Source organism: Terrapene carolina, unplaced genomic scaffold (assembly GCF_002925995.2).
Source record: "Terrapene carolina triunguis isolate 2854851 unplaced genomic scaffold, T_m_triunguis-2.0 Scaffold210, whole genome shotgun sequence".
Classification (NCBI taxonomy): domain Eukaryota; kingdom Metazoa; phylum Chordata; order Testudines; family Emydidae; genus Terrapene; species Terrapene triunguis.
Window position 1 is genome coordinate 34,537,344 of NW_020664561.1, and position 14,684 is coordinate 34,552,027.

Below are 14,684 nucleotides of genomic sequence, written 5' to 3' on the forward strand. Positions count from 1 at the left end.
GGTGATCAATGGGTGGGGGACTGAGGAGGGATGCAGCAAGCCAGCAAGGGGCCGGGGGATAAGGAAGGGTGTGGTGGGGGGGGCAGAGCGGGGAGGGGGCGGGACCTGGGGCAGAGTGGGGCGGAGCCTGGGAGGAGTGGAGGTGGACTGTGTGCAGGGCTGACGGCATCCCAATGTGTCCCGATATTTTAGTGGTGTGATCTGGTCACCCTATGCTAATGTCAGTGAGAGTTATGCTCACATATAGGAGTCTGCAATATGAGCTGCTTTCGGGTCCTTGATTGCTTCCAATTGCTTATGTAGTACTGGGGGCCAAAGTTGCTTTTCGCCCTTTGTATTTGCTTACCCTATTGCAAGCATTTCCCTCAGATGCAGATCTTGTAACAATTATCCATGCCATTGATCTCTGTAATGAAAGACTGAAACATGATCTACGGCAGGGGTGGGAAAACTATGGCCTGCCAGCTGTTTTAATCCGGTCCTTGAGCTCCCACTGGGGAGCAGGGTCTGGGACTTGCCCCGTTCCGGCGACCCAGCTCCATGTGGCTCCTGGAAGCAGTGACATGGCCCCCCTCCGGCTCCTATGTGTAGGGGCAGCCAGAGGATTCCGCTTTGCACGCTGCCACCGCCCCAAGCACTGCCCCCAAAGCTCCTATTGGACGGGAACTGTGGACAATGGGAGCTGCAGGGGTGGTGCCTGCGGACGGGGCAGCGTGCAGAGCCACCTGGCTGCGCCTCCGCATAGGAGCCAGAGAAGGGACATGCCGCTGCTTCCGGAAGCCGCTTGAGGTAAGCGCCGCCCAGAGCCTGAACACCTGAGCCTCCCTCCGCTCCCCAACCCCCTACCCCAGCCCTGATCCCCATCTGAACCCCTCGATCCTAGCCTGGAGCACCCTCCTGAACCCCAAATCCCTCCTCCCTAGCCACACCCCAGAGCCTGCTGCCCCAGCCAGGGCTTGCACTCCTTCCCACACCCCAACCCCCTGCCCCAGCCCTGATCACCCTACTGACCTCCGAACCCCTCGTCCCAGCCCACAGCCCCCTCCCACACCCTGTACTCATTTCTGGCCGGAGCCCGCACCCCCAACCAGAGCCCGCACCTCCTCCTGCATCCCAACCCCAATTTTGTGAGCATACATGGCCCGACCTACAATTTCTATTCCCAGATGTGGCCCACAGGCCAAAAAGTTTGCCCACCCCTGATCTACGGGGAATGAAGCATAAGGGTTACTTGAAAGATACAGCTAGTGCATTACAGATAAATCCTGGTTTCGATTACACCAGTGTAAATCCAAAGTGACTACAAATTGAGGCTGAATGTGCCTGTCTGATTACTAGGGGTGCTAGCCACAAGGAGCACTTTACATTTGCTTTCGTAGATCAGTTCTGAGTACAATTTCAGGAGGTGGTTGTTGAGATCTGCATGTTTTGGGTCCTGACTACTAAAGAGATCACCTCTACCTTTACACAGAGCTGTGACATTTGAGATCAGCTGGCATGTTTTTGCTAAGAGGAAGGTCTGGAGAACAGAGTCAAGGCATTCTATTTGGAGGGGCCTCATTTCTGAAGTTCATTTCACCAGGTGTTCTGACAAAGCCCTAGCTTGTTGGCCTTTATAGTTTGGTATCCTATTAAGTTCATCTGTTTTCATGCCAAGAGGGTTTGTTTGAGAATTATATTGAGCTTTATTTGGATGGAGTCTGTTTGAGGTTGATATCTGTCAACATGTTGTGTATTAGTTTTTACACTTTGTACATAAATGGTCAGAGATAACAGATTATCCAAGTCTTGGTTGCAAGACAAATTAAAGATTTTATTACTAGCTTTAAAATTTGGCTTCTTTCATGACACTACTTCTGAGTTCTCATGTGCTGCATATTTCTGTATTCCATGAATCTGGAAAAGACTAATATACAAGTGGGAGGGTTGTGGGAGAATAACAGGAGCATCTGACTCATGTAATTAGAAATGCTAGCCTACCAACTCAGCAAGAAAGCCCGGGGGGGGGGGGGGGGGAAGAGAGACAGGACGAATTAAAAATGTGGAAAACAAGAAATAGGGTGTTCAGTATGTACATATAAATTTGTGTGTCCTGTATACATTTCACTTCACATGCACATACAATCAGTGTAATGAGGAATTGCCAAAAATAAATAACAGGATATTTCATGAAATTGGTTAAAAAATTTGCAATTTTGTTCCAGACCAGCTATTTTGTAGCCCAGAAATTTTGCTCTAAATGAAAATTTTACAAAACAGACCATTCAAATATTTGTATCTTTTTTTGTGATCGATACTTTTATTTTCATAAAGAAACAAATAAAAAAATACAAAAAGTCTTGTATATGTTACCAAATACAGCACATTTCACAGGATAACCTATAAAATTATGTATCAGAGAGGTAGCTGTGTTAGTCTGTATCTGTAAAAAATGACAAAGAGTCCTGTGGCACCTTATAGACTAACAGAATGCAAATACACAACTTAACAACTTGTCAAAGCTGCAAGCAAATATTTATCTTTTGATATGAAAAATGATCAGTGGAACAAAGTAGAATTTCAAATTTTGAAACTCAAAAGCGGTCAATTTCACTCGAAACTGTTCCTATGGGGGGGGAGGGGGAGTTTTTTCCCTCCCACTTTTTGTTTTGTAAAATCAGATCACTTTTACCAATTCATGTTAAATCCATAATTTTATTGCTAGGTTGTTGCATGTTTTGCTAATATTTCATATAGCCCTAATAGGTATGTGTGTCTGTTTACACTGTGATCTCCCCTAACAAGTTTACTAGCAGTCACCACACAGTGAGAGGCCACAGTTTCTTCTCTACTTGGAAAAGGAAATAATTGAGATACTGTAACTTTGAGGAATCCATTAGCAAATGCCAACTTTCTAAGAGCAGCCACTGTGTGTGCATGTGTGTGTATAAACATGAGTACATAATGGAGTGGGGTGACATAAAGTGGAGATAGGGGGAGGGGCTATTCCACATTTAAGGAGAAAAGGGAAAGGAAATCTTTGTGGCAGGTTTGATTTTTTTTTTAACAGTGTCTGAAGCATCTCAGGGATTTAACAATATTTAGTTCTTATACAGAGCGTTTCTTTCATAGATCTCAATTGCTGTACAAAAGGAAGGTAAGTGTTATCCCAGTGGAGGTACATTAGGGAGCAGATGGTGGTTAAAATCATCAAAGGTGCATGATAAATGCAATGTGTATATGGATATCACCACCATATAGTAATATATATTATGCATTATAAGTGGTGGTCTTATTAAAGCCCCTGTCATAGTATATACCTGCAAGAATAATAAGATATGGCAAAAACTATCTGCGAGGGAAGTCAATTCTCCATCTTACTTTATTTAAATGCAGTTGTGGGCTGCTAATTTTGAGCATAATATCAGTTCCCTGTCCTGCTTACAGTGATGGGCTGTTATTCGTGAATGGATTGTTGGATTTTTTTGTTTGCTTTAGTTCTCTGGGAGAGTGCTATGGCAAAGAGGTGTGTTTTACAACATGACTTGAATTTGGTAAAGATAGGATTCTTTTCTTCCTAACTTCCTAATGAGGATGAGAGAACATATCCAATATTGTAGGGCTAAGCTGTGGGACAGAGTGTAGTGTATATTGTCCATCACAGTACTGGTATCTAAGTACAAAGGACTTAGTAAAATATCTGTGAACAAATCTAAGAATACTATTTAAGGCAACAGTCCCAAAACTTTTAAGGGTTGTGTGCCCCTTTACCCCTGTCTGGGTGCCGCCCCCACTCCCCGGGCTGGGAGCAGGGCTGTGGCTGGGTTGGGGGGAAGGTGGCTGGCAGACGCAGACAGGGATAAGGGGGCCAAGGCAGTGGCCGCAGTTGGAGGTGGGTCTGGGGCCAGGAGCAGGGCTACAGCCAAGGGCCAAGGCGGGAGCAGAGCCGCAGCTGGGCTGCGGTGGGGGCCAGCAGCTGGGTCTGCAGCCAGGTGTGGCTCTGCTCCCAGCACGCCTCCAGCCTCAGCCCTGGGCTGGGAACGGGCTGGGGGCGGGGTGGGAGTGGAGCCATGCCAAGACTGGGGATGGGGCCAGGTGCGGGGCTGGGGATGCAGCTGGGGGAGGACCAGGACCAGGACCTGCCACACACCCCTGGGGGGGTGCTCCCCACAGTTTGGGGACCTCTGATTTAAGGCAATTTTTTCACGTATTTTCTTTTTTATGCACAGAAGTATTATAATTTTTTCAAATCCACTTTTATTCCTTGTCTCTTTTTTCCCTGTTCTAGTGAAACAGTAAAAAAGAGCCAGTAAGGCACTCTTCCTATAAAAAAAATGTACCAGTGTCTGCGTTACTGGGGTCACACACACAAATGCAGACAGGCAGGAAGAGAGGCTACAAGTGTTACTCATTATACTGACTGCTTTACTTACTCACTACTTTGCCATGTGTGGGTAATGTGGTCATTATAAACCATGGCTCTAAAACTCGTACACACCCTTCAAAGATATACATGTGATTTATTTCCTATATGTAAAACCTATTCATTTTCAAGTTCTTGGTGAAAAATATTATATAATTTCATGGAATTCAGTGGCATTAGTCCTGACTTACACCCATGAAAGAGTGATGAAAATCAGGACCATTGTCTGTAATTTGCTTTGAAAAGCAGCTACTGTGCCTGAATAATAACTTGATAAATTTGTTTAGAGTTCTAAATATTTTGTGTTGGATGTGCTGATCTGGCTTAATGATTAATAAGAGATCGCATACAGTATTCTTTCATTGTATAGAAGGGACAGGTATAGTTGGTACTAAATTAGATAATGCACATAATGTTCTTTGGCTATAGAAATACATAGATGATTTTAAATATGACATTAAAATCACTCTCTAATATGAGGGTAATATACTAGTGGGCTAGTTTTTGGTGCCACTTAAGTCTGTACAAAAGGGAGAACTTGGCCCCCTTGTGTTTAGTCTGCTCTGGCCGTGCAGGGCTACAGGACTGTTGAAATAATCCCCATCCAGATCCCAGTAATATTCACATAATTAAATCTTAATCATTAGACTAATGTCTGTGATGGTCACTGGCGTAAGCTAAGCATTTCTAGTAAAAAATCTTTCTTTCAGCCATATGACCAGCCTCATTTAATGACTCAATGATTAACTGAATATTTACTTCTGGGAGCAGTAGGCTGACTTTGGTATTAAAATATCTGCAGCATACCAATGGTCTGTGGGTAACCCCAATGTTCCAAAGTTCCTGAATTGTTTCCAGATACTGGGCTGACTCTTTCAAGCCTTTTTCTCTCTTACTGTGATCACTCAGGGAGAGACCATGTATGCTCTAAACATGGTCTTTCTGCTCAATCTGTGGTAATTACTGGAACTTCCATATGTACTGAGTGGCCTCATTGTCATTGTGTAATGGATGATGGCGTGTGAAACAAGCACAGAAACTGGAAGTGCTGGAGAATTGCAAAGAATCAGTCTTAATGAAGGAGCACATTTAGTTGTAGGACTCATGAATGAAATTGTTTTTAATTGTTCACTTTATTAATGTAACTTCCTAAGTAAAGTTTTATGAATGAAACAATATTTATTCATAAAACCGGTTACCCCAATAACTGGCTAATTAACAGTTAAGATGCTTGTTAAGAGCCATAGCTGTTCAGTCAGCTGCCTTTTTAAGTTTCACTATCAATCCAATTCCTGCTTAAATCACTGAGACTTGCACTGTTTCAGTATTGTAATTTCTGTTCACCATTTATTACACTTGCCTACATTGTAACTTCTGTTCACTGTTTGCCATCCATTATACTTGTCTATATTGTAACTTCTGTTCACTGTTTGCCATATTGTAATTCAAACCCCATTTTAAAATGCTTACTCCATTTTGTAATCTTATTAGTTTAGTTTAAATGTGTGAATGAGGTATGTATGGATGATGGAATCAACCTCCAGCCCCAGCCCCAGCCTCAGCCTGTCCTGATTAAATAGAGTTCAAACACCAATGGCTGAAGATGCAGACAAGAGCCCTAACAAAGTAAGAAGAATCCACCCTAAAAAGAAAAGGTACAATAGAAGGAAGATCAAAGCCCGGTCCGAGGCTGAAAGTCATGTCTGCAATTGACGGGTGATCAATCACCAAACCCAGAGGCAGCCTGACACAGCAAGACCTATAGACTCTGGATTCAAACTAAAGCCTACAAAAAGGATGGGTGAGATGGAAAACTTTGGAGGAGGGTAACATTCTGCTGCCAACATGGAAGGGCATTGGTGCATGCCCAACAGAGACCCAGCTCGTCCTTGTGCCCGGCTTTCCTGGCCAGTTAGCAGCCACAAGCTACGAACCCAAGCTGCAAACTCAAGCCACAGACTCAAGCAGGACTGGTAACTATGCAGCAGCTGCAGAACATCTGATGGATGTGTGTGTGTATGAATGTGTGTGTGTGTGTGTGTGTGTGTATAGGTATTAGGTATAATGTGTGTGTGTGTGTATAATGATTAAGATATTAGTTATTGGTCATAAATCAAATTGTTATCATAATAAATGTGGCATCTTTATCTTGTCCCCTTTAATAAGATCCTGCTAGTTTTTATTGGTATAACATAGTCACCAAATCTGTGGCTGGGGATTCAGATCAATGTCAGTTTTATGACCTGGATTTAGACAGAGGAAAATAATTCAGCAGCAATTATTCAGTAATTATTAGGTTTGGAATGGACAGTTACTAAAACTTCAAAGTCAGAACCTAGCTGTTTCTATTAAAGCTCTTCCTTGAGTACTATAGCACTGATATTGCTTACAAGGAAGCAAGATAGCATCCTAAATGTATTTTTTGAAACACAACTTCTTATAAAATCTGACTGAACTTGTACAGAGTTTTGGTGAAATAGTCTGATAAGCTTTGAGAAGACAGTTTATCACAAGTCACACTTCAGTAAAGTTCCATCCTCCCAAGGAGTGCTCTCACTTATCTTTTCTATTTTGGTCCTCCTCTTTATTACACCACCAGGAAATTCAGTCTCTCTGCAACTCATCCAAGGTCCTCTTTTCCCTATAAGCTACCATCTTTTAATGACCCTGCTACAGGTATGGGGGAAAGAAACATACCACTGGTGCAAGTGGAATCAGGGTCAACTCAACTTAACTATAAAACAGGGATAACAAAGTACCACATTTTGGGGCCATATCCTGTACTCACTCAGCTCATGGAACTCCTGTTAATTCAGTACATGACAGAATAAATAACCAGACAGCATTCAGTATGCAACTGCTTGACAACTCATTCAATATTTCAGATAAGAATATTCCCCCTTTGTAAACACAAGTAAATATAAATATATTAACATGAATTTCTGGACTGAATGAAACACACATTTTAGAGTTTGATGAACACTAAAAAGTTAAAATGAATAAGGGTGATACATTGCTACAAAGCCAGAACTTTCAATGCCCTCTCTGGCACTTCTTCCTTAGATAATGCTATTGTGCTTCTTAAAAAAACAAAACAAAATAAAACAAAAAACATCACACAAATTGAGGGAAATGCATGGACATCAGCCTTCAGTTTGATAGTTTATCAGCCTGGGCTTACAACTTCAACATTGCTTAAACAGAAGGAGTTACCTCATTTTGCCCTCACTGACACGATGAAACCCACCGCCTTCAGTGGGATTTCTGGGTGTAACTGAAAGCAGGATTTGGTCTAGTAAATGCAATGACCATCCTGCTTTTGGGGATGAGTGAGAGAGAGAGAATGTCTGATATCTAGAATACATCTAGCCTTGGTAGAGATGGCACCTGGGAAAAAACTGCCATGTGCCTTCAATAAGAATGAAGATTTAGTGGGTTGTGGGGAAGTTTGTGGAAAAGACCAACTCTAGTTTCAGCAAAAAGATTAAATGAAGTACTGTGCTGAGCTGCTGCTGTATGGAAAATCATAGCCACAAACAGACATGGAATATTAAATGGGGTGATTAAGCAGACACAGGTGCTAAAACAGGTAATATGCTTGAATGTGGGGAAGCACAGCACTGCCAGAAATGATTGTTTTCAACAAGTAACCTTGAAGGCTGGGCCTAAAACCTAAATCTCCAGGAAAGCATGCAAAGAAGCAAGGTGAAATGAATTGGGAGGCAAAAGTTTCTGACTTTGGCAGTGTGACTTTGTTATTCTGACAACATTTTGTCAGAGAGACAAGGTGGGTGAGGTAGTATCTTTATTGGACCAATGTTTGTTGGTGAGAGGGACAAGCTTTCGAGCCAAACAGAGCTCTTCTTCAGATCTGGGAAAGGAACTCCCAGCATCACAGCAAAATGCAAGGTAAAACAGATGTTTAGCATGGGTAGTTAGCACATACAAGCAGACAGCCTGTTAACAACCCTGTAGTCGGGAGTTCCTTTACATGTTATGAGACAGACAAGGTGGCTGAGGTAATAACTTTTATTAAACCAACTTCTGTTGGTGGAAGAGAAGTTTTCAAGCTTCACAGAACTCTTCTTTGGGTGTGGAAAAATAGCCAGCGTCTCAGAGGCTACATCTACACTGCAATAAAAAACCCATGGCGCAGAATCTCAGAACCTGGGTCAATTGACTCAGGCTTGTGGGGCTAAAACTTACAGTGTAGATGTTCAGGCTCAGGCGAGAGCCTGGGCTCTGAGACCCACCCTCCTTGTGGGGTTTCAAAATCCAGGCTCCAGCTCCAGGCCCAAAGCATCTACGCTGCAAGTTTTAGCCACACAGCATGAGCCCAACTAGCCTGAGTCAACTGACCTGGGCCAGCCACAGCTGTGCTGTGGGTCTTTTATTGCAGTGTAGATATACCCAGAGTGTCACAGCTAAATATAAGGTGAAACAGATTAAGCATAAGGAGTTAACACATGTTGCAAGAAACCATTCAAAATGAAGTGGACAATTAATACCTCTGTGGTCATAGGACAAGGAGTTAATAGGTTACAAACTGTAATGAGTCATAAAACCACTGTCTCTGATACCATGATTTTTAGTATCTGGCAGAATTATGAATTTAAGTTTCCAAGCTTGTTTTTTGAAGGGGTAGCACGGGTTTCCTTTGAAGACTAGGACTGTGAGGTCACATATGGAGTTGTTGCTTTGAAAAGGGTTCACCAAGGGATGATAAGAGTATTTTTGTCTTTTATCATTTTTCTGTGCAAATTCATTTGAGAGCATAGTAATTGTCTAGTTTCACCCACATAGTTGTTGTTGGGCATTTGATGCACTGGATGAGGTACACCACATCTTATGATAGGCAAGTGTAGGAGCCATGGATCTGGAGCGGTGTGTTGCGGGGGCGGTATTGATTATCATAGGAGTGAAGATAGGGCTGCAGGTTTTGCATCTGTTTGTTCTGACCTGGTCTGGTGCCATTTTGAGTTGGTGTCTCATGGTCTGTGGAGAGTTTGCTTCTGAGGATGAGCTTGGTGAGAATGGTGGTTTGTTTCAAGGATAGAAGAAAGGTTGTGGTCCCCTATCAAGTATGGGGTTATATTTGTTTGATGCCCCATATGGCTTCCAGTGTGGGGTGGTAGGTAACAATTTGGGGTGTACAGTTTTTTTTGTTTTCCTATACTGAAATAAGCTCTCGGGTGACCTATTGCATGATGTGATCTGCTTCTCTGATGGAGTATCCTTGTTTGGTGAAGGGGTTTTTAAGTGTGTTATCCCGGACTTTCTCCTTGGAGCATATTCTGTGGTATGAGTAACTGGCTGTAGGTAACAGATTTCTTGGTGTGTGTGGGGTGCTTACTGGCTCTGTGGAGGTATGTGTGGTGATCCATGGGTTCTTTGTAGATAAAATCCATCGGGTTCTAATGTTGAAGCTGATTGTTGTGTCCAGGAAGTTGATGCTGAGGTGGAAATGTTCTAGAGAGTTTGATGGATAGTGATGGCTACTGTAGCTGTGGTGGAAATGTAAGAGTTTAGTTCCTCTTTCCAAAGGATGAAAATATCATTGATGTATTGCTTTTGTGGTGCATTTTCCCCATAATTCTTCCATGAGTTGCCCCTTGAAGATGTTGGCATATTGGGGAAGCGTCCTAGTACACATGGTTGTTTCCATGGTTTTGGACAAAGTGTTTGTTGTTAAATGCAAGGTGGTTATAGGTGAGGATGAAATAGATGAGTTTGATTGTGTTTAGGGTGGATATCTGAGTACTGTCCACTGTCTTGTAGATATTTCAGGCAGGCAGTCATGCTGTCATGGTGAGGGATGTTGTTGTATAGGGAAGTGATATCCATGTTGGCACGGATGGTGTTCTAAGGTGGGAGATTAATGTTGTGGAGTTTCTGGAGGAAGTTGGTTTTGTCCTGGAGGAAACTGGCCTTTTATGTGTTGAATCGTCTGAGGATGGTTTCTAGGAGTCCCAGTATTCCTACAATAAGAGTGCCATGACCAGATATAATAGGTCTACCTACGTTCCCTTGTTTATGTATCTTAGAAAGCATGTAGGAGGTCCTTGGAGTGGGTTTGTGGGGAATGAGGATGTAGAATTTCTCTTGGAGTTGTTTGGGGAAGGGTTTGATGATTTCCTTAAATTCTGTGTGAATTGTAGTGTGGGGTCTTCTTTGAGTTCTTAATAGTAGATGGCATTGGAGTGTTGTCAGTTGTCCTCATTGATGTAGTCATCACAATTGAGGATTATGATGGTGCCCCTTTTGTCTGCTGGTCTGATAACCATTGGGTGATTGGTAGAGTCCTACCAAATTCACGGTCCATTTTGGTCAATTTCATGATCATAGGTGTTTTAAAATAGTAAATTTCTTGATTTCAGCTATTTAAATCTGAAATTTCACGGTGTTGTAATTGAAGGGGTCCTGACCCAAAAAGGAGTTGTGTGTGTGTGTGTGTGGGGGGGGGTTGCAAGATTATTGTGGGGGGGAATTGCTGTACTGCTACCCTTATTTCTACACTGCTGCTGATGGCAATGCTGCCTTCAGAGCTGGGCAGCTGGAGAGTGGTGGCTGCTGGCTGGGAGCCCAGCTCTAAAGGCAGAGGCGCCGCCAGCAGCAGCGCAGAAGGAAGACTGGCAGCCGCCACTCTCCGGCCACCCATCTCTGAAGGCAGCAATGCAGAAGTCAGGGTGGCATGGTATGGAAGTGCTACCCTTACTTCTGCGCTGCTGCTGGCAGGGCGCTGCCTACAGAGCTGGGCGCCCGGCCAACAGCCGCCGCTCTCCTGGTGCCCAGCTCTGAAGGCAGTGCAGCAATAAGGGTGGCAATACTATGATCCCCCCTAAAATAAGCTTGTGCCCCTCCCCCCGCAACTCCCTTTTCGATCAGGACCCCCAGCTTGAGAAATTCTGGTCTCCCCCATGAAATCGGTATAGTAAAGGGTAAAAGCAGACAAAAGACCAGATTTCATGGGTGGAAACCAGATTTCACAGTCCATTATGCATTTTTCATGGCCGTGAATTTGGTAGGGCCCTAGTGATTGGATTTCAGGGACCGTATAGCTATCCAGTCAGCAGTGGAAAGATTGTGGTGGATGTGAGGTTTATTAAGGATTTCAGTCAACATTTTTTTCCTGATGCAGTCGATGTAATGATTAAGTGTGTGGTTTTATCTGCTGGGAGGTGGCTGGTCAGATTATTCTTTTTTTCTCATGCCTATTAGTGGGGATGGGGTAGTTCTGAGTGGTGTTATCTTTGTTGTGGAAGAATTCTTCTAGTTCTCCACATGTTAGTATGATGTCAAGTTCTGTGGTGGGGCAGAAGTTCAGTCCCTTGGAGAATACAGATAATTCAGCTCTGGCTAGGGGTGGTCTTGATAGGTTGATAATGTTGGGGTGTCGTGTAGTGTCCATGTGGTGGGTCCTGCTGTCATGGTTTTTCCCCAACATTGTGTTCTGTGAGTTGTGGAGTTGTAGTTAGTTCCACTTTTTGTTTTTGTGTTGGATGGCTGTCTTCAGATTTTGTTTTGGTGTTTTTTTTAATAGTTGTTTTGGGTTTCCTCCATGGTCTCCAGATAGGTTTTCTGAATTTGTCCTTCCAGTGTGGGAGCATGTGATGATTTCTTGTTTGAAGTGATCACTTCTGGAGTATCTCTTTTAAAGATCCAATCCTGCAAGGCACTGAGCATTCTCAACTCCCAAATCAGAGAAAATTCAGAGAGCTCAGGACTTTGCAGGAGCCTGCTCAGTATCTTGGTAGATCAGGCCTTTAAAAAATAAATTCAATATTATGAATATAGTATGTTCCAGTGATGATACAAACACATTGTCATGGCAATAGAATATAATGAAAGAGGGCAATGCTTTAACTAGCACCTATGTATGTAGTCCATATAGGCACAATATCCCACAAAGAAGTGGTACTAGCTTTATATAATGTCCTGATTAACATGTATACATACTAGTGTGTGTAAAATTATTTGATTATGTGATAACTTTCTGCATGCTAAGCCAAAAATGCAGGCATCCTTTTGTTATAAGCATTATCAGACTATACTCTTTGAATGTCTGTTTCCTGGTTTTTAATAACTAAACAAGTCTTTCTATAAATACAAAACCCTATCGTCAGAGGAAATCTCAGTGACCTGGCACCTATGACCCAAAATGTTTGTGATTATCCAAATTGATTATTTGACAGAGCTGTAACAAAAAGCACATCTTGTCTTGTTGACAAATACTACATGCGTGATACAGAACAGATGTTTTGTTTGAGTAAGATTATGGTTAAAACACTGAAAGGAACATGACCGGATATCATTAATTAAGAAAAAATCAACAACTGTTCTGATGTTTAATCGAGAGTAGTTTAATCTCCATTTGAAAACAAATTACTGAGATAAGCAGTTAGTGAAGTTTGTGACTAATTCAATGCCTGAGCAACAATGACAGTGAACAGAATATAGAAATGAAGTGAAGAGTAAACTGTCTTTTACTCCCAACTTCAGAATTAAAATTAAACAAGTCTAGCTTTTTCCTGTCATTTTCATATAATTCAAAATAAATCATCAATCTTTCCAGCGGAAGTAATCTTTATGAGCAATATAATCCTATACATGCAGAAATAGTTCTATGGTGGGTATGTTTGTAGAGGGGGGGCGTTTTCCATGAAATTATGCTTACACTTTTACAAGGAACTGAAATGAATGAGATACTTTTTGATGAGTCTTTCAAAGTAATTTCCATTCATCACAAATCTATAAGCCCACACTCCAATTCATGTGGCCTTATTCTTGCTTTACACCAAAGCCCCTTTGCAGCATTTTGGCAGTGCAAACAGATTTTAAAGACAATGTAAAAATACTTTATGCCCATTTTAAGGCCCCTTTACCCTACCAGAATAGTGTGATGGGGCCTTAGGATAATAAGAATTAGGCCCTTTATAATTTTCGAGGCAATTCTTACTCATTTTGAGTGTATCTTATTTCACTAGAAGTCCCTCTGGAGTTAATGGGAATATTCACAGAATAAACTACTACAATGTAGTGTGACCAGATAGAAAGTTGAGACGGGGGTGCGGGATAATAGGAAAAAATATAATAAGATATAAAAATATATAAGAAAAAAGCGCTAGATATCGGGAATGTTCCTATAAAATCGGGACATCTGGTCACGCTACTAAGAGTGGCAGAAAAAGACCCTTTATCTGTAGTGGTGTCTGATCTGACGAGTCAAGAGAGGGAATAAGTAAGGGTCTGGACTAGTGTGTAAATAGTTCTGTTGACAGTGATAAGCCCTATACTTAGTAGTATTTGTAGAATCAAGCACTGAAGTTTTAACCCTGGACATAACTTACATGCAGGGGGTTGGAAGCTCCCTGTAAATGGGGTGGAACAGAGGGATAAAAGGGGGAGTTGGGGGAGCTACTAAGAGGGGTGAGGGAACAGCTGACTCCAGGCTAGAAGGGGCATCCCGGTAGTTCCTTCTGCTGGTCCTACAGCAATTCCTCAGTGGCTGGTGCCTGGTTCTTGTGCCCCTATACGTTGGCAGCTGGTACCCTGTACACTTATGTCCCCACCCCAGTGACTGGTGCCCTGGGTGCCTCCGCCATGGTGCCTGTGCCTTGTCTTGTCTCCCACCACACCCCAATGTGGGGTTTGTGGGCTCCCCAGGCTGGGCATCTCCACCAGCACTCATGGTGGCTGGAAGTGGGACCCAGCTGGGCCGGGGTATCATACCTACTCTCCAGTGGCTGGCCCAATCTTATGCACTATGGCATCTGCTCCAGACCCTCCCCAGGTCCTGCTCTTACCTCTGAGATAGTGTGACATGCAAATCACTGTGGATGCAGAAAGGTTCCATCACCCCAGATAGTTCTCTGCTGGCTCTCCACTTCTATGGCACAGCGCTTTCAGTTGCCAGTATATCTTTCTTTCTTTATCCTCCCATACTCAGGTTCATAGGGCATTCACCAGTTTCTGCCACTTATTTTGGTCTTGTGCTGCTCTGCTCAAGCTTCTGAGGGTCATGCTGATGGATTTGGCTTCGTTCTCTATTTTTCTGCCTAATGTTTCTCTAGTCACCATTTTTGATCTGTTCAGATGGTGCCCATATTATCAATTGACATAGAAGTCATTGGTGGCTCCAAGGCCGGCTCCAGGCACCAGCTTAACAAGCAGGTGCTTGGGGCGGCCAAGAGAGAGGGGCAGCACCTGCGGCAATTCGGGGGCGGCAGGTCCCTCACTCCCTCTAGGAGCGAAGGATCTGCCGCTGAACTGCCGCTGCCGATCG